This window comes from Microtus oregoni, unplaced genomic scaffold, assembly GCF_018167655.1.
Source record: "Microtus oregoni isolate MIOR12 unplaced genomic scaffold, Mior012 000025F_ref0000491, whole genome shotgun sequence".
Taxonomy (NCBI): Eukaryota; Metazoa; Chordata; class Mammalia; order Rodentia; family Cricetidae; genus Microtus; species Microtus oregoni.
The window spans coordinates 30,603,441-30,626,467 of record NW_024543084.1 but is presented as its reverse complement, the minus strand read 5'-3'; the positions used below and the strand labels follow the sequence as shown (position 1 = coordinate 30,626,467).

Below are 23,027 nucleotides of genomic sequence, written 5' to 3'. Positions count from 1 at the left end.
AGTTTTTCCCTATGGAGGGACCTGCTCTGGTTCACATCCTGGGATCTATTATATTGTGGGCTGGTTATTGTGTGCTCTGAACTTTGATGGGAAAAGTTTTCTTGTAGAGAATGATTCATATTTTATGTATTAGGAAGCAGACTCACAGTGTGTATGTTCTGCAATCTTTCCCTATTTCCTCTGTTTCTCATATTGTTACCCCATTGCTATGCTCTCCCAGGGTGCTTCCTTTTCTTCTGGGGCTTCTGGGGAAAGTATTTACCTGAAATATGTCATGTCCAAACTAAACATTTAGGTTCAGGTTTTGTTTTGTCATTGTTATGGGTGGCATTTAAAAATTTCACTTCATATCGTATTCGTAAGTTTTATCAATTCACACTTCAGTAACTCACGGCAAAATGGCTCCTATTCATGTCTATATCACTGACTGCATTTCTCCTTCACGTCAGTCACTAACTACAGCATTTTCACTTATTTCTGCATTGGGAAAAGATAGAACTATGCCCCCTGAAGTGTTCCCTTAACTATATTTTTCTGCATTATAATTATTAAAATCAGTATTTATATCTTATACAGACGGAGCCTAAGTAATGCCTTTCATCTCCAATTCTTTACACATTAATCCTTATAACCTGTGATATATCAGAGAAATTCTGCAACTGTGAAGGATTTTGAGAAAGTTTTTCTAGATGATGTGGTTTGCTACAACCACAAACGTCTTATAAATAGGAACTGGGAGGAGTCAAATGGGGACAGAGATGTGATGATTGCAGAAGGCCATGGTCTGGCTTTAGAGATGAAGAGTAGAACCAAAGTCCAAGGAATAAAAATGGACGCTGAGTACTGAAATCTTTCAGGATGGAGATTCTTATTTTGGTGCCTGCAGAATGAACAAGCCTTGTTGGAAACTTAATTAACTAGCTGGGAGGTAGTGTTTTGGACTTCCAAGCTCCATAATCCAAATAATAAATTTGCCTTTTTAAAGTCATAACTGTCATTATATCAGCAACATTGCTGATGTGATTAGATCAAAGATTTTCAAGAGCATAAGGGTGGACGGTGTGAAAGGAGGGTAGATGATATTTTATGCTTAGTACATGAAACTTGGCTGTCACACATGACTTTTAGACATGGGCCTTTTGTAAAGTGTATTAGTCTCTTTTTGCTTCTGGGACAAAATAACTTTTTGTGTAAGGAAATAAGGAGCTATTTTGACTTTGAGTTGAGAAATTTGAGTTGGTGGGTCACCTGGCTTCATTGTATTCCTGTGTGTAATAAGATAGAAGATCACAGCAGAGAAGATGTGACGGAGTATGCTGTCTCATCATACTATATGGAGTCACAGAAAAAGATAGAGAGAAAGGGCCAGGAACAACATAATCTCTTCTAGGTATGGTCACATTGACTGTGTCCTTGCAGCTCAGTTTTGCTTTCCACTTTCTATTCTGTAATTCCATCATGACACAGCTTGCCAAAGTGCTACCAGGTTGGGACCAAGCCTTCAACATATAAGCCTTTGTACTAAAACACTTCATATCTCTACCATCGCACACCTAGAGATAGTGGTAAGATATCCCTTATACCATGATCACAAAAGTAATGATAATTTATTTACATAAAGTCTGTCAAAATATATACATGCACATTTGTTTAAATATTTGTCACATACATGGATATGTAACATGAGGGGCCTGCTCATTGGGTTTTCTATCCCGCCCAATACCCCACAGCTGGCAAGCCCCAAAGAAAATCACACAGAGATCTCCATAAGTTATAAAACTTATTGGCCCATTAGCTCAGTCTTATTAGCTCCTGTAGCTTATAAACCCATTGTTCTTATCTATGCTAGCCACATGGCTCTGTACCTTTCACAGTGGGCAGCTCATATGTTGCTTCCTGGTGGTCTGGGCAGGAATGGGGAATGGACTTCCTCCTTTCCAGCATTCTCCTGTTCTCATTGCCCTGCCTCTACTTCCTGTCTGGTTGACCTACCTATACTTCCTGCCTGGCCAATCAGTGTCTTATTAAAATACATGATTGACAGAATACAGATAATTCTCCCTCACAACTGATACATATTAAATGCATTGAAACTCTATAATTTAACTCAAACAGGTTGAGATATGTGTTATCAAAATTTGATAATGAGTGAAGTTTATTTGATCTCCAATTGTTATATGATAGAATTGAAATTCCAGTTTGAGTGGAAAATAAACAATTTTTTTACCATAATATCACATCATTCTTTGTGTATTTAAAATGTCTCCAAGCCCTTTCAGCAATATGAGGATAATTTTCTTTTTTTTTAACTTTTTTTTTTTTATTGAGAAAAGGAAAAAAAAACAAATTTCCTCCTCCTCCCAGCCTCCCATTTCCCTCCCCCTCCTCCCACCCTTCTCCCCCCCCCCCCCACTCCTCAAGACCCACACTGGAGCACTGGACTGAGCTCCCAAGGTCCCAATGAGGAGCAGAAGGAGGGAGAACATGAGCAAAGAAGTCGGGACCACGAGGGGAGCACCCACCCACTGAGACAGTGGAGCTGATCTATTGGGAGCTCACCAAGGCCAGCTGGACTGTGACTGAAAAAGCATGGGATAAAACTGGACTCTCTGAGCATGGCAAACAATGAGGGCTGATGAGAACCCAAGGACAATGGCACGGGGTTTTGAACCTACGTAATGTGCTGGCTTTGTGGGAGCCTAGCCAGTTTGGATGTTCACCTTCCTAGAAATGGACGGAGGGGGGAGGACCTAGGACTTACCACAGGGCAGGGAACCCTAACTGCTCTTTGGGCAGGAGAGGGAGAGGATAATTTTCAATATCATCATTACATACCATTTTACATTTTATCATTTTACATATGAAAGATTTTCCCTCCTTTTTCTTTCTTCCTATAGCACACTTTGTGAGTAGTTGCTATGTTCTGGTAACACTTGTCATAATTGATTCTGATATTTATATCTTATAAAAGTTATGTGGAGTCTTGTGAAGACTTCTGTTCTCCAAATTGCATTAATCCAAGAAGAATTCCCGTAAGAGGACATGGACGTTATATTATTAGAACAGTACCAGAAAATAAATACTGTATTCTAAAAAGTCAACAACATGCCATATAATATCAGCAGTTGTGAGTGTAACTTTTAATGGTAAAAGCATAGTTCAAAGTTGAGAGATACTGGGTGGGTGGTGGTTCAATACAACTAACCTGCTATTTTATTTTAATAGCCATGTTGGAGATGAGGGAGCAATGAAATGCTGCAATTTTCTTCAGGTTGCACTTTTACTCAGAAGTTGGAGTAGAAATAGCTCTGGTGTGGTTTGTACTGACCTCAGATACACAAGGTACCATCTGACACTAAGCAGGGCTTTGTCTCATGCTACATGGATAGGTTGAAAATCTTCTTAAGTGTCCAGTTTCATCTTGCATTTAAGAAGTAAGGTTGACTTGCCAAATCATTGGCATTTACAGGATTGTTATACCACACTAAGAAGTTATACCACACTAAGAAGTTATACCACATGAACTTGGAATGGGGGGGGGAGGTAGATGTATGTGGGTAGCTGACAGTGGGTTGGTAGAATTGAGTCAACATATCCGGTGAAGATGGAGGCTTTCATATTTAATACCACCATTATTCGATGGTCACTGTGTTGTGGGAAGAAAGAGATTTCTTCAAGTAAATGACAGTTGGCTGTATACAGAAGCCAGTTTAGTCTCAGAACCTCAAAAGTATTTTGGGTTGGTCATGGACTGTCTTCACTAAACTATGATGACACTCTAAATATAGAAATTGTCTGACTTTTATCATTATTATTGTATTTCTAGTACACAGAAGGTTATACATGTAGGGAATATAAAAATATTAACAAAGGAAAATGCTAACACACTTATGGCTTCATCCTATATATCTATATAGCTGAGGCATATCCATGTTTTTGTATTTGTTTTCTGGGCCAAATATAAAAAGTATTCATTAAGTGCAAACAATGTTGGGATTAGAAAAAGCTCAACATTGTTGTAGAAAATAAAAAAATTTTATCTTTCTAGGCAGATATTAAGTTGGATAGAGATTATTCTTCCACTTCCTATTTTGAAAGTGACTATAGAAACCCCCCTCCCCTTTTCTTCTTACCCTCACCCAAACATAAAGGCAGTTTATAAATCAAGACTGAATATAAGCTACTGAATGAACCTTCAACTATGAGGTAGGCTGATCTTCCACAACCAACACAGAACAAATTCTCTTTCAATCAGAATGTAATAATCTTATCTTTCCCACATCTACTTGTTCCTAGAAAAGTACAGAATTCCTTCACATTGTCTCCCTCTCTCATCTTCAAGAATTTATGATTATTATATTCCATTTTTCTTCTTTTCTCAAAATAAAAATTTTGAAGTCTAATTGGATTGAAGAAACTTTAATTTTTAAGTGCTCCATACAGACAAAATGAAGACATCTGTTGTATTAAATGTCATGGCAACAGTTACTTAAACACATTTTAATTATTCTAAATAGTTATTATTTATGTTGTTCCCTGAACAGCTTGGCTATTGTTTCCCCTGTAACTACCATTGAACTGATACTCACACAACTCCTTGATATGCAGAATCAGGTCGGCAGATCTAGTGAGGTACAGAACTCCTCGGTGACCAAAGACCTCATAACTAGATATTATCTCTCATACCATGTTCCATTAGACATCACTAAAAGTCATTAGAATTGGGGGATTATCTTCAATGTATCAGGGAGCTGATCATGAACTTGTGGATGGCGAGGCAAGGAATAAGAATATATTTTAGTTGCTTTAAGGAAAAAGAACTGGCACCATCATGAACATACAAGGACTGCATAAATGGGTCACTTTGGGAAATAGAGCAAGTTCCTTTACATCACCTTGGTCAGTTAGGAGAAAATAACAGTTGAGAACAAGTACAGAAAATAAACATCAAATCCAGTGTGACAGAGGAAGTACCCCTGGCCTCCTGGACTACACAGGTCCCTTTGCTTAACAGACATCCTTATTCCTCAGAAAAAAAGAATGAATTTGATTTTTCAGTGTCTGGCACTGCAGGCAATTTCTCAGCTGTGAGTGTCACCAGAGGCAGTCAGGTTATGCAGTACTTGGAGGGACAGATAGAAACAAAATCTGTTATCTCTGACAGAAGAAATTGATGGTTAAATCATGAAAGGATATCTGAAAGAGAGATTCTAAACTTGCTTGTCATTTCTTCAGTGGATCAAGGTTTTTCTCACAATTTATTTTGTTTTCTTATTTACTCATTGACTGATGTTGAAACCCATCATACATCCAATTCAGCCCAAAATTTTTGGGAAACCAAGGGAATAAATATCTATTTTGAGTTCAGTTATGAAGACCAGGAAAAAAATTCTTCTAGCATGGAAATCTGAACGCTGCTCCATGATCTCAACAGAAAATATGATCTTAACTTAAAGAATGAACTTATTTTTATTTACATTTGATTTTTACACAGAAATTTAAAACGGGATGGTCCTGATGTCTCTAGGGATGATGACGACCCAGCATCTACAGCTCTTTCTAAGTCTGCATTTGTTCATGTAACTGTCAGGGTGTTGGTGCTCAGGGTGGTACAATGAAGAGATCTTTCAAAAGTGACTGCTGATTCCATCTCTGAAAGGAGAAGATTGAGTATTTTTTTGCTTGTCTGTTTACACTTAAGCATTTGTATGTAAGCTTTCAGCATTTGTTGGGACTATTCCTTGCTACCAATAGTATTTCAGATACCAAGAATTAGGAACTGGGGTCTTGACCATCAGGGCCTGTTGGTCTTTCCATTACGTTATTCCAAGACTGGATATATATGAGCAATGTAATATAATGTCAATCTCCCATTGAAGAAATATTGATTTGTAGAGAGTTGTAAAAATAGTAATTAGTTTTTTACTGTAGCAGATGGTTCATCTATTCAACAACATCTGACTTCTGTACATTGGTATAAAATATATTCTTAGTTATTCTAATATTTCTTTTGTCATTTTATTACTTGAACTCAACTCCCAAGAGACTAATTTTCTGAATCCTGATATATCTGGGGCATTATCTGTTTAGATTCCCTAAACTCATTTACTGAGAGCTAATGAGAACAAAATCTCAGCTCAAATACTCAAGGGAGGATCAGGCCATGGGCTGAATACCTGCTACCTCAGCTCTTAGCCATAATGGCCTCAGCAGACCTAAGGCATTGGCCTGATAAAATTCATGCTGTTAAACATTCCTTTTATATAAGTATCTAATCTTATTCACGTATTCAATGCTAGTAAATGAATCAGGTGAATAATTTTATTGTAATGAGAAGCATGAACAAAAGTTTTCATACATTCCATATTAATCTTCTCAGAGAGTTCCTAGCACCTGTGATGCTTTATCAAATTCTGGAACTCTGATGCTGACAAGAAATGGAAGAAAAAACTTGAAAAAATATCAGAAAAGAAAATAACAAACCACTTGAAACTGAGAATCTAAAGCTGAGTGTTAACATTTGAAATACATCACAGCTAAGTATAAACAAGGCCATACCTGCATGACATCTGTGCAGGAAATTGAAGCTGTAGCCATTGGCTATAGGTTTAGCAACCATCCCAATTCTTGGCCTATAGAAGCCAATTAGTTCTTCTTTGCCAAAAGGGGAAACTTAATTAATGAGTGCAAAGTTGATTTTATTTTGGTTATTAAAAAGGAAATTTTTAAGTACAGAAAGCAAAAGACTACCATCCTAGACATTCAGGAGCCCTCCTTTAGTGCACCTCGTTTTACTCTCACCCCCAAGTGATAAAGTAGAGTGTTAGTGACGGAAAGAAATGTACAGATAACAGAATTAGGCAGTGGAACTAAAGGATGAACAACCAATCACTCCTCCCACATGCAGGGCATTTGAAGGACTAGACCTTAAAATACTAGAACTTAAAAAATTCCCATCTTCACTGAGGTAAAATCGATTCATAAAAGATATACATATTTAAAATAAAAAATGTTGTTCTAGATATGTATAAACACTGAGTGAGTGTCACAGTTCAGCTGATGGACACACCCACCATCTCACATGGCTACCCTGTCATGTTCCATGTAACAGGCAGTGAGTATACTTAACATACATCGTCAGCCAATTTTATTTCAGTCTGCCATCATTAGCTATAGACACCATGCTGTACACTGTGTCTCTAGAAATTATTTATCTTAAAAGGCAAGCTTTGAAATAGTTGATTAAATACATCTCCTTAAATTTCTTGTGCTTGGTCACTACACTTCACTGAGAACAGAATTAAATTAAAAGAAATCTACACATAAGGGGCAAAAGGCAGACTTTTATCTGTGCTTTCCTGATTTACTGAACACAAGGTCAGGTATCATCTATGTTGTCACAGCTTGTAGGGTTCTTCCTTTCTCTAAGACTGAGTACAACTTCATTGTATGAATATTTGACATAGTTTTAAAAGCTGCTTGTCCATTGATGGATGTTTGTGTGGCTTTCGACCTTGGCTATTATTACAGTGTTGAAAAATATGGAATTTGAGATTGTTCCTATTTCTTTTACATATGTTCTAAGTATTGGGAATGTTGGGTCATGTGATGCTTCTGTTTTTCTTTTATTCTCTCTCTCTCTCTCTCTCTCTCTCTCTCTCTATATATATATATATATATATATATATATATATATATATATATCTTGACTAAGGTTTCCTTTTACATCTAAGGGATAATAAAATAAAATAATAAAAAACCAAATAAGCAAAAACCCCTAATTGTACTAGGCCAAACAAACAAACAAACAGAAAAGAGCCATAGGAAAAAAGGCAAAGAAAAGGCAGAGGAACAAACTTAGACACAGAGACCCACTCATGTGGACACTGAGGCATCTGATAAAAATGATAAACTGGAAGCTGTAATATATGTGCAAGTGGTCAGTACTAAATAAAAATAAAAATGAAAAGGTAAACTTAAAGCAAAAAGAAAATACAAATAATATATACATATGTGTGAAATATTCTAAACAAAAAAGAAAAAGAAAATAAGAAGAATGAGAGAGAAAATATTAGCAAACATTTGGGTAAAGGAAAAGCACTTGGTGGTGGTTGAAATGAAAATTGCTTATTACAGGAGAAAATATGAGGATTCTTCAAATAAAACAAAAAATTAGAACCATATTATCACATGTGAGACAGAAGAGATCTTTGACAAAGTTTGACACCCCTTCATGTTAAAAGTCCTGGAGAAATTAGGGATATAAGGGACAATAATCAACATAATAAAGGTAGTTTACAGCATGTCTGTAGCCAATATCAGCTTAAATGGAGAGAAACTGACAGCAATTCCACTGCAATAAGGAACAAAACAAGGCTGTCTGTTCTCTGAGGACAACCTATTCAACACAGTTCTTGAAATCTAAGCTAGAACAATAAGACAACTGAAGGAGATCAAGGAGATACGAATTGGATAGGAAGAAGTCAAAGTATCTTTACTTGTAGATGATATGATAGCATGCATAAAAGACCCTAAAAATTTTACCTGGGAAACTCCTACAACTGATAAATATTGTCAGTGTAGTAACTGTATACAAAACAACCTCACAAAATCAGTAGTCCTCCTATACACAAAGGACCAATGGTTTGAGAAAGAAATCATGGAAACAATATATTTCACAATAGCCTCAAATAATATATCATGGGAAAACTCTAAGCAAGTGAAAGACTTATGATGGGTTCGAGGCCAGCCTGGTCTACAGAGCTAGTTCCAGGACAGGAACCAAAAAGCTACGGAGAAACCCTGTCTCGAAAAATCAAAAAAAAAAAAAAAAAAAATATTTAAGACATCGAAGAAAGATATTGAGGACGATATCAGAGAGTGTTTTGTAAAAGTGTTGTTTTAAGTCTTATCTTTTTGTTCATCTACTACAGGGTTTCATTTGGAGGCTTCTCCTAAGCTTAAGTAGCTTCCTATACTTGACCACAATTGCACTGTGACTGAATACATAAATACCACATTTGTATTCTCTGTCCTCTTGTGTTCTATATTTTGAGAACATGAATTATATCCTTTTATTATTTTTATCTCCTAGCAAATTGCTGCAAATACAGTTGTTTTAGTGGCCTTGCCTTTCCACATTTTTTTTGTTAGAGGAATCTTTGATCTATTCTCCATTAGCACAGTATTAGAATGGTTCATATTAGACAATATATTTACTTTTGCCAATGAACTTTCTATTTATCACAAAGGATTAGCATAATTATTTTTTTGTCTTGGAGGGACCCTTTTTTTTTTTAGCATGTCTTGTACGTTAGGTCTAGTGTTAATAATCTCTGAGACGTCCTTATTGTATCTCCAATTTAGAAAGATGAGGTCATTGGTTACAGTGTGCCTGGGTGGCAGTTTATAATTTTTTTGAAGGGTCAGGTGCACTATTGAGCAACCTCCTGGTCTACAACTCTTTGGCTGAAAACTGGCTGATAATCTTTTTGGTATCTTTGTTGGTGGTGGTTCACTATTCTCATGTAGCTTTCAAAACCCCCTTTCTTTAGTTTCAGACAATTTGATTGTGACATGTCTCATTTCAGATCTCTTTAGATCTAACTTCTCAGTTGTACGCTTCCTGGTCTGGCTGAAAATTGTATTCTCCTCAATTGTATTTGCTGGTATTATTTCTTTTGAATATACTGTCAGTTCTGTTTTGTCTCTCTTCTCCTGTGAGTGTGCCAGTGAGGTTTATATTGCTATGGAGGTTGGTGTCCCTTCCGTCTCTTAAGCTATTTTCACTTTTTCCTTGAAATTTTGTTCTTCAGAGTAGGTTGCAGAGACCTACTTCAAACTGCTAGTCCTTTCTAGTGTTTGACCTACTAAACTTTTTGTAGGTATAGTACTCTTAGGTTCTGTGGTTCATGTTTGATAATAAATCAGTTTTTATCTTTCCTGACATTCTTTGTTCTTGCATTGTTATGTTGATCTCTGTAAGAATCTTTGAGTGCTGTTTGTATTCACTGCTGAGTAAAGCATATGTCTTCATTTCAGACAGGCATGTTTCTGAAGAATCAGGTTTGATATTTTATTTAGGAAACACATTTCTGTTTCTTTATGTTTCGGTGTACCATGTGAAGCCAGAACAATGATGTTGGCACGGGTGATCCCAGGCTTTTTGGACGTAGCTGCAAAGGTTGAGGGTTTGCTGATGTGCTTTCTCTGGTTTTACACTGAAGCTGAGTGCTAGTGTTCATCTCTCAATCACCGTCACTAAGCTGGTTAGAGGAGGTGTGGTGAGTGCCCACTCTTAGACTAAAAGGGTACTTGACTGAAGTGGGCCCATTTTATACTCAGCTGCTTATTGTCCACATTAAAAGGTCACACAGTAATAAAAGCCTTCATCAAACCCAAGAGCTAAAGTATTAAGAGATAATTCTTGGAATGGAATCTAGATTCTATGGCACTTGGGAGTATAAGCCTTCAAAGAATGAGCAAAACTGTATTCATTGCTGTGTTGAGATGAAGGAAAGACGATGAAAAAACTGAAGGTCTAGTTTGCTGTTCAATTTCCTTTTGTACGTTTGTTAGATGCCAGCCTTCTCTGCGGGATTCTGTGCTACATCTGTCTATGAGAAAATGAGAAGAGGACTTCTCAATTCTTTTCTACACTTCTTCAAGGGAGTGCTTTGGAAGTACTGTGTGTTTGTTCATGGCCACCTTTTAAGAGATCAATCATAGTGGCCCACACCATGTTCTCAGCACTCCATTAGTGCTTTTCTGTCATCTCCAGGGATTTGTGTCACTTGGTTCCCTCAGTTATATAGTTAGGAGGCGGGAAATGCAATGCCTTGCATGGAAGTTGTCAAAGTTTGGTTCTTAATGTATGGACAATTGTTTTTGGAAGGACTAAAAGTCTTGGAGTTGTTATTGTGGCTAAACCTGGGGAGGAGGCACAGGAGGTGCTGATGTGTTTGTTCAGTTGTCTGCAGGCTAAAATTAGTCTATCTCCCCAGTGGATGGTACTGAGAGACCAGGACATCTTCCACGACTGGAAGAATGTTAACTTCTTCCAAGAAATGAGGATGCATTAAACAAAACAAAAAGCAACTCTTTTTGTTTTTTTGATTTTTCGAGACAGGGTTTCTCCGTAGCTTTTGGTTCCTGCCCTGGAACTATCTCTTGTAGACCAGGCTGGCCTCGAACTCACAGAGATTCGCATGCCTCTGCCTCCCGAGTGCTGGGATTAAAGGCATGTGCCACCACCGCTCGGCCCAAAAAGCAACTCTTGTTGTTGTTGTCCAGATGATAAAGCCGAAGGTTGCTCCCACACTTAGATAAGCTGCTATTTTTTAAACTTTGCTCTAAAATGATTCACTTATATTTACTATCATCTTTCAGAGAAAGTAAATTAGGGTTTCATGGGAAAGGTTAGAGCTCAGGTTATATACTTGTTAGGTCCTAATTTATGTCTCTTCACAGGAATGACTGGGGTAATAGGAATTTCTAGGAATTTTATTGCGGTCTAAACTTGATTAGCACAACACCCCTCCTCTGCATGTTTGTTTTTTAAAATTGGCCATAGCTCACAAATCCTTCTACTTATGTCTTCAATACAAAACAGACCCACAAGTATTTACTGAAGCAAAGGTTAGGGGAGAGTCAAGGGCTGCCTTCTACCGTGTTTCAGGAATTGTATTTTTTTCCCTCAGACCTGAAGGAAAATTGTACCAGAAAACATACTTTTGGTTAGCATTTTTCCCCCTTCAGTGGTTTGAATGTATCAGGGTCTTTCTTTTTCTGCCATAAAGTATATTGATGGCCTGTTGAGAATCCCTGTACATGCTGAGTGATTTTGTTTTTTTTAAATTTTGGTCCTACCAAAATTTCTTTGTCTTTGATTTTTGAAAATTTCACTATAATGTCTCTACAAATTATTCTTTAAGTTGATTCTTTTTGGGGAGTTTTGTGCTTTATATATTTAGATGGTTGCAATTCTCTCAGGAATTTAAACCTTTATTTATTTAAATAAATGACCCAAATTGTTAATCTTCTTAAACTAATTTGATATTGTTACCATTTTCAATGTTGTCAAGTAAACCCTTTAGGTTTTATTTCTTATTTTTCCAATATTTCTTATTTTCTTTTCTCCTTTTATTAACCACTTTTAAATACCAGTTATTGAATTCACAGATTCCTTTTTAATTATTCAATTTTGTTGTTGACATTTTTAAACATATTTTGTTTTATCCATTGTATTGTTTTTCATCTTTTATGATTTATGTCTTTTATTGTACCACTTACATTATTTATTATTTTCTAATTTTATTGATAGTTCTGTGTTCGACTCTTGCAACTTGCTAAGGTTCTTTAAAGCAATTATTTTGAACTTTATGTCAGACAGTTCACAGGTCTTCATTTATCAGAAGCTGATTAATGGAAACTTACGGCATTCTTTTAATAGCCAATATTTTCTTGTTAATTTTTTATTACTTTTAATCTTCTGTTGCTGCTTCTGTATTGAGAGTGTCATCCTCTATGATATTCACTCACAAGCTTTGGGGAAAGCATCTTCTATTGAAGGTCGTGCTAGGGATTCTGACTCTAAGACCTTTTTGCTTGTACCAGCTTCATTCCTTTGTTCTTCCTGGGGAAGGCATTTCTGAGTTCTTGACATCTTAATTCTAAAAGTATTGGGCAGGTGCCAAGAGTCTCAAATTTGTTTTCTCTGAAGTAGCGAACACCTCAACGTCTCAAGTCTGTGAGCCTTCTCTCACAGAGTCAAGTGGACTGACTGAGTACTTGTATGCTTTCTGGAAAGGCTTTTGCTTGCCTGGGGACAGCAGAGGAAGAGAATACTAGGAAGTGTAAGGAGCACTGACATTGTCTATGGGTTATCTGGGATCAGAATCTGCATTATGTTGATCCTCACTGGTTATGGTTCCACTGAAAAGAAGACAGAGTCTTCAGTCTTTGTTCTTTGCTCCCACTCTTGCCCAACTGTTCACACCTACCAGTCATCTACATCACTGTTATGGGTGGTAAGAGTGAGTTGTCTTTGGGCAATGACTTGCACGGCTGGGAGATCAGGAACTCTTTTACTGCCTTCCCTCTGCCTCCTCAGAGGCAGTGGTTCTCAGGAACCCTTCGCATCTTGGCAGAAGGATGATACAGGTAAAATAAGAGCTGTCGGACCATCCTTGTTGACAAATTCTGTTCTCACATTTGCTGCTGCTGGTCTTCAGACCGTAAGACACACCTTCACTCGACTCATGGATTCCCACAAGACTGCATTCATGCGTGGTCAGTTGTCAAAACAAGTGATTTTTATGATGTCCTGGAATAAACTTCCTATTTCCCATCTTGATGATGGCTGTCAATAGCTAACCACTGTTGTGCTCAGTGCTAACAGTGGCTGAGATGTTGATAGTGAGATGCCTCAAAAGGAAAAGACATTTGCACCCAGGCTGCCAACCTGAGATCAGTGCATACACAGCAAAATGAAGAGAACTGATTCTCTTGAGAGTTGAACTCTGACCTCTGTTTGTGTGCTCTAGAAAGTCTGCATGTTTGTACACACAGGAAATGTAATTTAAGCAAAATTTTAAATTCACCTGTTTACAAATTGCTTCTCCTTTTCCCCTTCTTTTTTTTTTTGGATTCTTTCTTCTTCTAAATGTTGTTGGGAGTTAGGATGTTGTTCTAATTGCACTATGCTGTCTAAAATGGATGGACAGAATTCTGTTGATCATTAAAACTACAGTTAATACATACATTACCAACTTGTAGGAGAGAAAGATTTTTTTTATTTATTTACTTAACTTTATTATGTTTGTTGGTGTGAAGGTGTCAGATCTCATGGAACTGCATTTTCAGACAGTTGTGAGCTGCCTTGATTTTTGACTGATGTGACCTATTGTTATTCCTTCATGTGATGAGACACATCCTTTATCCTTAATCCCCCAAAGAACAGTAGATAAAGGCTTACAGGCTGGTAGTAGCTTTGGTATAACTTTGCAAGGTTGCCTGCTGTGCCATGTCAAGAATAAGAAGAGCTAAGTCTTTACAATGACAGTATCCACAGATTTTATCATTAAAAGAAGCATATAACCAATGCAATATTAGGAACTCCTACCTTAAAAGAGTGTGTTCTTTCAAGTATTGCCTCCAAGATGTAAGTTATTCAATAGTAATAATATTCAATAGTTTGAATATTAATATTTGCTTTAATAGGAAAGAAATTAAAAGCAAACTTGTCATATAACCCTAGATGTATGTTATAAAAATCAACAGAGAAACTGATCTGAAAGGGTGATTGGCCTTCTGGGGCTTTTATGGATGATGATGCATTAATTTATAGAATATTTCATATTCTGTAAATAACCCTCAAAGCTAAATCCTGTTTGCTCAGTGTTTCCATCTTCTTGTTCTCATTTGTCACTCTAGCCAAATACAGATATTAGGTGACCATTGTTAACACCCCTCTGCTGCTTGCTCAGACCTAACTTGCTTGCGACCCCCTCATGCAGGCTGGTAATTCTCGGAGAACGGATTTACATGCTAGTATCTCATCTATGAAGGAGAAACCACTTCCCTTTTGGTGGTCTGGTTAGAAGATGGTCTCTCAACACTTTACATCCTGAGTCTCTCAGTACAGTGAGGGAATTCACTAATGCTCACTGAATGAGCAACTCTGCTTTCAGCAACTTGTTTTAGGTGGAAAATTGAGATTTCTTTTGAAAGCTCTAACATATTTTTCTATTACTGTCTTGAGTAATAATTGGAAGAGGGATATTCAATATATATGAATATGTGTAGTTTTAAATATTAAATACAATATTTAATAGGTTTATTTTTCATATTAATTAAGCCTGTTAGACAGAATATGATATAAACATAATTGTGGAGATTTAATAAAATGTTTTTTACGTTGGTAATTGTAACTAATGACCAGCTTTCTTTTTCCCCTTTTAGCTCCCGTTTTCTTATATTACACTGGCAGAAAGCACAGGTATTTTATATCACTCATAGACACTGCAATGTGTGTATTTAAAATCTTTCTCTTCAGTATCACACATCAGGGAAGAATCAATGATGGTAAGACAGAGCTACCGATAAAACAACAAACTGAAAATGTTTCCTTTCTAAGTCAGCTTACAGAACCTCTCAGGCATGGCTGCAGTGTTACAGTGACATTCATGCAGACTGTCTCACAAATGCCCAGTTAACCAGAGTGTGTGTAATGCATGCCCTCATCATGCCAAGTTCTAGGAGTTAAAATCACACCTCTCTCTTCTCATGTTCAAGATCAGGTCTAGTGTAAACTTCTAAATACAGTAAAGATGCCTTTCCTTTCTTTATCTTGGTCCCATGAGTCCACTTCTTCTAGGAACAGATGTCACACCAAATACCCAGCCTCTTCCGGTATGCCAGTATGCTTCCTTCAACCATACCCTGTAGTCTCAATCTTTGCTCCCGTTCTAACACAATCTTGTTAGAGAGTCATTTCCTGAGCTTCATTTCAGTAGAGAGCTATACTAACTTTGCCAATATTGTGAATTAGAAGCACTCAGTTTTGAAAAGGGAATCAGTTAAATTTTGCTTGTTGTATAAGCATCTTTAGCAATAAGGTACGGATACCAGAAGCAGGAACCAGAGTTGAGTAACATGTAAGCTCTGGATATCATGATGGTCACAGAGAACATTACTCAGATATGTTCTGGCTCATTTTCTAGTTTTCTTTTGACAACCTCACAGTGACAGAGTAATAGTAAGGAGATACTGGAGGAATAACAGAAAAAAAAAAACAAAAAAGACAAAGATGAATGCCCAAAGTGAGTAATGCTTTGTAACTTGTTATGCCTTCAGTTGAGTTTTACACCAGAAAATGTACTTTCAATTTTAATTAGTTTTTAAAAAGGTTCATGTGATTTTTTTTTCAATCACTGACTCCATTATATACTTTGCAGTATAGCTTTATTTATGTCTGAGACAAGGTCACAATAGGCAGTTCTTTCTGTCCACATCATGCTCTATGATTTAGGTCATAAATATCCTGAGATCTGTGGTAGAGTCTTTCAGAGACGAAAACTAGTGGAAGTCTTTCTGTCACCTAGAGATCAGCCAGGAAGGGACTGTGGGGACTGAGTGTTCTCTATTTCTCTTTCACGTACTGCTCCTAAAGTAATTTTTCTTTGCTCTGTGATCTCTACTGTGATCACTGCTTTGTCATGAGCTCAGAAGCAATGAGGGAAGGGAACCATGGCCTAGAACCCCCAACAGTGAGCAAGCCTTTTTTGTATGAGTTGGTTATCTTAGCTTTGTGTTAGAATGAGATGAAATTGACTAACATACTTGGTCTTTGCTTCTCAGACTGCTTAAGAAATAAAGATTGACACCAAAATAAAGGTGTCAATATATTCATATGGGGAATATACGCTTCATCTACTTTTTAAAGTTACAAGCTAGTCACACTGTGCTTGAAACTGATGTGAAGAACTGCATAAATACATTTAAACAATATTTTAAAGATTCCTCTGTCATTTTCAAACAAAAACTAACCTTTTGCAGGTTAAAATTAGTGTCTTCCAGTACACACCTAATTCATTAGGCTAAGTTTTCTCCTTTAATTTTTAACTTTGAGAATCTGCATCATTTATTAAAGTATCTATCTGCTTTTAAACTTACAGCTTTCTTCCCAGGCGTATTCAGAATCTCTAAAGGAGCCTGTGACCCAAGCCATGCTTCTGCCAGCCATAGACCTGACGCCTCACTGCAGAGTATGGGGTGTTCTCGGATTATGCACAGGCAGCTCACACTTGTCATGCGCGTGCACTCAGATCTCCTTCCCTGAGCTGGGTACCTTAGGCATTAGGGAGTTGTAGGTTCCCAATTGTAAGTTGTTTGAGTTCGCAAAATTCTGACGTTAAATTAGACAGCAAGTATTACAGAGGGATTTTCTCCGTTACTGTTTTGCTTTTGTTTCCTCTTACCTTGGATGACTGTGAAGGCATTTAAGTGGCCTTTCTGTCTCAACAGCCACAAACTCCAGTTCATCCTGGACTAGAAAGATAGGGGTGACTTGACCAGTCATTCCTTAATGTCAAAGCTTTCGGGATTATATTCACATTGTCCAAGACTTAGTTTGTATTCTGGTGCCCACTCCATTGATTAACTGATTTTTACCCCATTCTCAATTGGTTGGTAACTTAGTATCAACTCTTAAAGGATGGCTTTCAATTCCCTTCACAGTATCATGTCATATTTTACTATGTCTTAGAACTTCTGTTCTGAACTTTTCCTGAACTTATGTTTGTAGATCTGTTTTAGGGGTTGTTTTGCTGACTTCCTTTCTGTTTTAGTTATTTATCTATTGCCATGACACCATTACAAAGACAAGTCAGAAAAGAAAGCATTTAGTTTAGGGCTCATGATTGCGTAATGTCTGAGTCCATGGTCACCATGGCAGGCAGCATTACAGCACTGGTAATGGTTTGTGCTTCTGACACCTCAGAATCTCCTCCAAGTGACACAACTCCAACAGGGCCACAGCTCCTAATCCTTCCCAAATAGTTCCATCACTGGGAACAGGTGTTCAAACATTTTCATCTAAACCACCTCACATGCTCCTCTTGGCTTTGCTCAATTCTCTGTTGTCTCCCAGAACTATAACTAATGAGTTAAGGTTTCATATATATATATATATAACTATAATATCTGTTTTAAGGACTAATATAATTCAATGGTAATCTGGCATCTAGTAGACAATAAATTTATGTTGGCTGACTAGCACAAAATAATGGCAACCATTATTATTTACTAATATTTATGTGTTTGGCATTTTCTAAATCACATGCATAGATGAATATATACATATACATACATACTACATATATATACACACATACTAAATGCACACACACACATATACACACACAGAACCCCCTACACCTTTGTTCCACCTAAGTAGTCTAGGAAGTGTGTACTAACTCTAATTAGTTGATGAGGCCCCTGAGGTTGAATATGATTAATATAAAACCTAGGGGTGCTGGAAAGATGGCTCAGCAGTTGTGAGAACTTGCTATTCTTACAGACACCCAGGTTTGGTTCCCACCATTCTTATTGGTGGCTTACAACTGCCCCTTCCAGGGGATCTGTTGTTCTTCTGGCCTTCATAGGTACTGCATGCACAAGGTGAACATACAGATGAGTGATGACACACATGTACATAGAAAGAAAAAGGAAATCAAAATATTTAAAAGAGAATATTGAGTGTAACAGCAAATATACAAGCAGTATGAAATTAGGCTACCAGCACTTTTTAATTTGTTTGAAGAATAAATAATTTGAGGATGATAATTTATTTCAGCTTTCAACTCTCAGGTCACAGTCTGGGAATTCAGGGTAGAAGCTGAAGGTAAGAACTTGGAAGAAGGAACTGATGTAGAGACCATGGAGGAATGCTGCCTAGAGGGTTGCTCTCTGTAGCTAGCTCAGCCTCCTTTCTTATACCACCCAGGATCACCTGTCCAGGCGTGGCACCCTCCCCAGTGAGCTAGTTCCTCCCCAAAGAATCATCAGTCAAGGCACTACCCCACAGACTCGCGGAGAGAAACTGAGGAGTTCTTCCTCGCAGATATGCCTAGGTTTGTAGCAAATGATAAAAACAAGCCAGCGGAGTCATGTAATCTTGTGCCCATTGTCCTGTAATTGTAGCCACATTTCTACTGTGTCTGCTTCACTTTTAATCTTGTTTAGAGAGTGGACATTCTAAGGAAGGCAGGAACTTTAAAAATAAAATAGGTATTATTTTTGAAATAGCAAATGTAACAGTCTACTTTAATTGCTACTCATTGAGACAACGTATCAGTTTGGGAGTTTGGAATGAAAATTATATCTAATACTAACTACTGAGGATAGTTTTCTATTATGATAAATAAAAAAAATTGCCACAATCTCTACCCCACATATATAAAGTGAATTTTTTTAACTTATTATATTATATTTAAGTGTGCATGCACTCACACAGCACAAAATGTGAGGAGGTGAGAAACAATCTATGGGAATCAGTTTTCTTCCCATCATGTGGGGCTCACTCAGGTTGCTAGATATGCTGGCATGCTTCTTCATCCCTGAGCTGTCTCATTTCCTATTAAGATGTCTTTAATTATTAGTGAAAAAGTCACTTTAAATCTGTTTTAAATTTTCCTCTTACTACAGTCAATCAAAATGTATGCCATATTTTGACACATTATTTGATAACTTAAAAACATAATAGACTATATTTCTCTCATACTTTTCCCTTCCTATTTTTGTAATAAGTTCTTTGGTGAACGTGCAAAGGTTTGCACATAGAATGAGATAGAGGTTCAGTGAATACTTTTTAAATATGTAACAGAACCTATCCTTAAAGAACCCCATTGAAGTTTACAAATGTTACATTAATATATGTATGTGTGTACATAAGTACCCATAGATATATAAATATATAAATGTTCATATATATAAATAATATGAATGTATCTTTTTTTCACTGATTTGTTTACTCCTCTGCAAAAGATATACTTAATTATATAAAGCAAACACCTCCTTTCAACTTAATCCCTTTTCTTTTTGATAGATTTTTAAATTTATTTTTATTTCAAATATTCTATTCATTTTATTTTTTAAGTATTTTTTTATTTATATTTATTTTTAAAACAATCTTATTTTACATACCAATCCCAATTTCTTCTCTCTCCTGTTCTTTGTTTCCTTAAACCTTCTCTCTACCTCATCCACTACAAAGAGAGGGTGAGGCCTCCCAAGGGGAGTCAACAAAGTCTGTCATAACACTTCAGACAGGACCAAGACCTATGCCCCTCTTACTAGGCTAGGCAAGGTATTCCTCTAGGCAATGGGCTCCAAAGAGTCAGTTCGTGCGCTAGGGATAAATACTGGTTCCATTACTAGTGGTCCCACAAACTGCCCAAGCACACAACTGTCAACTACGTTCACAGGGCCTGGTTTGGGCTTATGCAGGTTCCCCAACTGTCAGTATGGGGTCAGTGAGCTCCCACTTGCTTGGGTGAGCTGTTTCTGCAGGTTTCCCCATCATGGTCTTGACCCCTTTGCTTATAGTATTGCTCCTCCCTTTCTACAACTGTACTCTAGGAGTTCAACCCAATGCTTAGCTGTGGATCTCTGCATCTGCTTCCATCAGTTACTACATGAAGGTTATATGATAACAATTTAAATAGTCATCAATATGTTTACAGGGGAAGGCCAGTTCAGGTTCCCTCTCCACTACTGTTTAGATTCTTAACTGGGGTCATCCTTGTGGATTCTATGGAATTTTCCTAGTGCCTGGTTTCTTGCTAACCCCTTAATGACACCCTCTTTCCTTGCTCTCCTTCTTTGTCCTTCACCTCCGGACCCCTCATGTTCTCCCCTCCCCCCTCCCCTATAACCCTCCGCCTTCCTTCCTTGTTGACATTTTACTAAGAAGGTCTTGTCTAATTCCCCTTCCCAGGGGGATCTATGTATGCCCCTCTTAGAGTTCTCCTTGTTTCCTGTCTTCTCTGGGATTGTGGACTGTCGGCTGGTTATCCTTTCCTTATGTCTAATACCTAACAGCACACCTGAAAGCTCAAAAACAAAAAGAAGCAAACTTACCCAAGAGAAGTACACACCAGGAAGTAATCAAAATGAGGGATGAAATCAATAAAGTAGAAAAAGAAAGAAATACAAAGAATCAATAAAACAAAAAACTGGTTCTTTGAGAAAATCAACAATATAGACAAACCTTTATCCAAACTAACCAAAAGGCAGAAAGAATATGCAATTAACAAAATCAGAAATGAAAGGGGGGACATAACGACAGACACTGAGGAAATCCAGAGAATCATCAGGTCATACTTCAAAAATCTGTACTATACAAAATTTGAAAATTTAAAGGAAATAAACAATTCTCTGGTTAGGTACTAGATACCAAAATTAATTCAAGACCAGATAAACAATTTAAATAGACTTACAACCCCTAAGGAAATAGAAGCAGCCATTTAAATTTAAAGTCTTCCAGAAGTCCTCATTGTCCGCTATGTTCAGCTAGTCTGGTTTTATCCCAGGCTTTTTCAGACCCAGGCCAGCTGGCCTTGGTGAGTTTCCAATAGAACATCCCCATTGTCTCAGTGTGTGGGTGCACCCCTCGTGGTCCTGAGTTCCTTGCTCGTGCTCCCTCTCCTTCTGCTCCTGATTTGGACCTTGAAATTTCAGTCCGGTGCTCCAATGTGGGTCTCTGTCTCTGTCTCCTTTAAGAACAATGGCAGTGGGTTTTTGATCCTACTGCACATACTGGCTTTGGGGGAGCCTAGGCAGTTTGGATGCTCACCTTACTAGACCTGGATGGAGGTGGGCGGTCCTTGGGCTTCCCACAGGTCAGGGAACCCTGATTGCTCTTCCAGCTGATGAGGGAGGGGGACTTGATCGGAGGAGGGGGAGGGAAATGGGAGGTGGTGGCGGGGAGGAGGCAGAAATCCTTAATAAAGAAATAAATTAAAAAAAATAAAGTCTTCCAGAAAAAAAAATAAAAACAGGGCCAGATGATTTTGGGACATAATTCTACAAGAATTTCAAAGAAGAACTAATACCAATACTCCTGAAATTGTTCCACACAGTAGAAACAAAAGGGACATTTCCAATTTTTTTTTTTGCAAGATGACAGTTACCCTGATACCCAAACCACACAAAGATGAAACTAAGAATTATAGACCAATCTCCCTCATGAATGTTGATGCTAAAATACTCAATAAAATGCTGGCAAACAGAATCCAAGAACACATCCAAAAAATCATCTACCATTATTAAGTAGGTTTCATCCCAGAGATGGTTCAACACATGAAAATCTGTCAATATAATCCATCATTAAGCAAAATGAAAGAAATAAAACACATAATCAACTCATAAGATGCAGAATAGACTTTTGACAAAATCCAACACATCTTCATGATAAATGTCTTGGAGAGATCACGAATACATGGATTATACTTTAATAAAGGCAATATACAAACAAGCCAACAGCAAACATCAAACTAAATGGAGAGAAACTCAAGCATTGCACTAAAATCAGGAACAAGATAAGACTGCCCACTCTCCCCATATCTATTTAATATAGTACTCAAAGTTCTAGCTAGAGGAATAAGACAACAAAAGGAGAGGAAGGAAGTAAATACGAATTGTCAAGGAAGAAGTCAAACTTGCACTATTTGCAGATGATATGATAGTTTACATAAGTGATCAAAAAAATTCTACCAGTTATCTACTCCAGCTGGTAAATACCTTCAGTAATGTGGCAGGATACAAGATTAGCTCAAAAAAAAAAAATCAATAGCCCTCCTTTATACAGATGATAAATGGACTGAGAAAGAAATCAGGGAAACATCTTCCTTTACAATAGCCACAAATAGCATCAAATATCCAAGGGTAACTTTAACCAAACAAGTGGAAGACCTTTATGACAAGAACTTCAAGTTTTTTTTTTTTTTTTTTTTTTTTTTTGGTTTTTCGAGACAGGGTTTCTCTGTCCTTTTGGAGCCTGTCCTGGGAACTTCAAGTTTTTAAAGCAAGAAATTGAAGATTATACCAGAAAATGGAAAGATCTCCCATGCTCTTGGATAGGTAGGATCAACATAGTGAAAATGACAATTTTTACCAACAGCAATCTACAGATTCAGTGCAATGCCCATCAAAATCCCTTCTCTTTTTTTGTACCGTTCTGATGTACTCTAGGGAATTTGATTTGCCACCAGCATTTAATAACTCTTTTCAGTTAAAATTTATTAATATTTTAATTAAGATTAATAAAATGCACAGCTCTTATTGGAAAATAGATATTTGGTTATACATATCATTTAAGAAGGTACCACATCTCCTTTCCATTGCAGCATCTTTGGAGTCCACCTTAGTTCATGCTGATGTTTTTCACATTGACGTGTTTTAACTCTATTCTTAAGCATGTTTCTAAAGATTACATTTTTGTTGTCCTGAAAAGTACTTTCTCACTT

At 37.2% G+C, this 23,027-nt stretch overlaps 1 protein-coding gene across 4 annotated transcripts in view; it reads left to right on the top strand.

Annotated features, from left to right (window-relative positions):
* The window catches only part of Marchf1 (membrane associated ring-CH-type finger 1), an 803,748-nt gene that overhangs the window by 34,284 nt on the left and 746,437 nt on the right, over positions 1–23,027 (top strand). The window contains exon 1 of one of the 4 annotated variants that reach the window (XM_041674951.1): positions 22,536–22,641. The exons of the other annotated variants lie outside the window; for them this stretch is intronic. The gene's annotated coding sequence lies outside the window, so the exon portion shown is untranslated. Of the gene's footprint in view, positions 1–22,535; positions 22,642–23,027 lie in introns of those variants that run through there. 4 annotated transcript variants of the gene reach the window in all.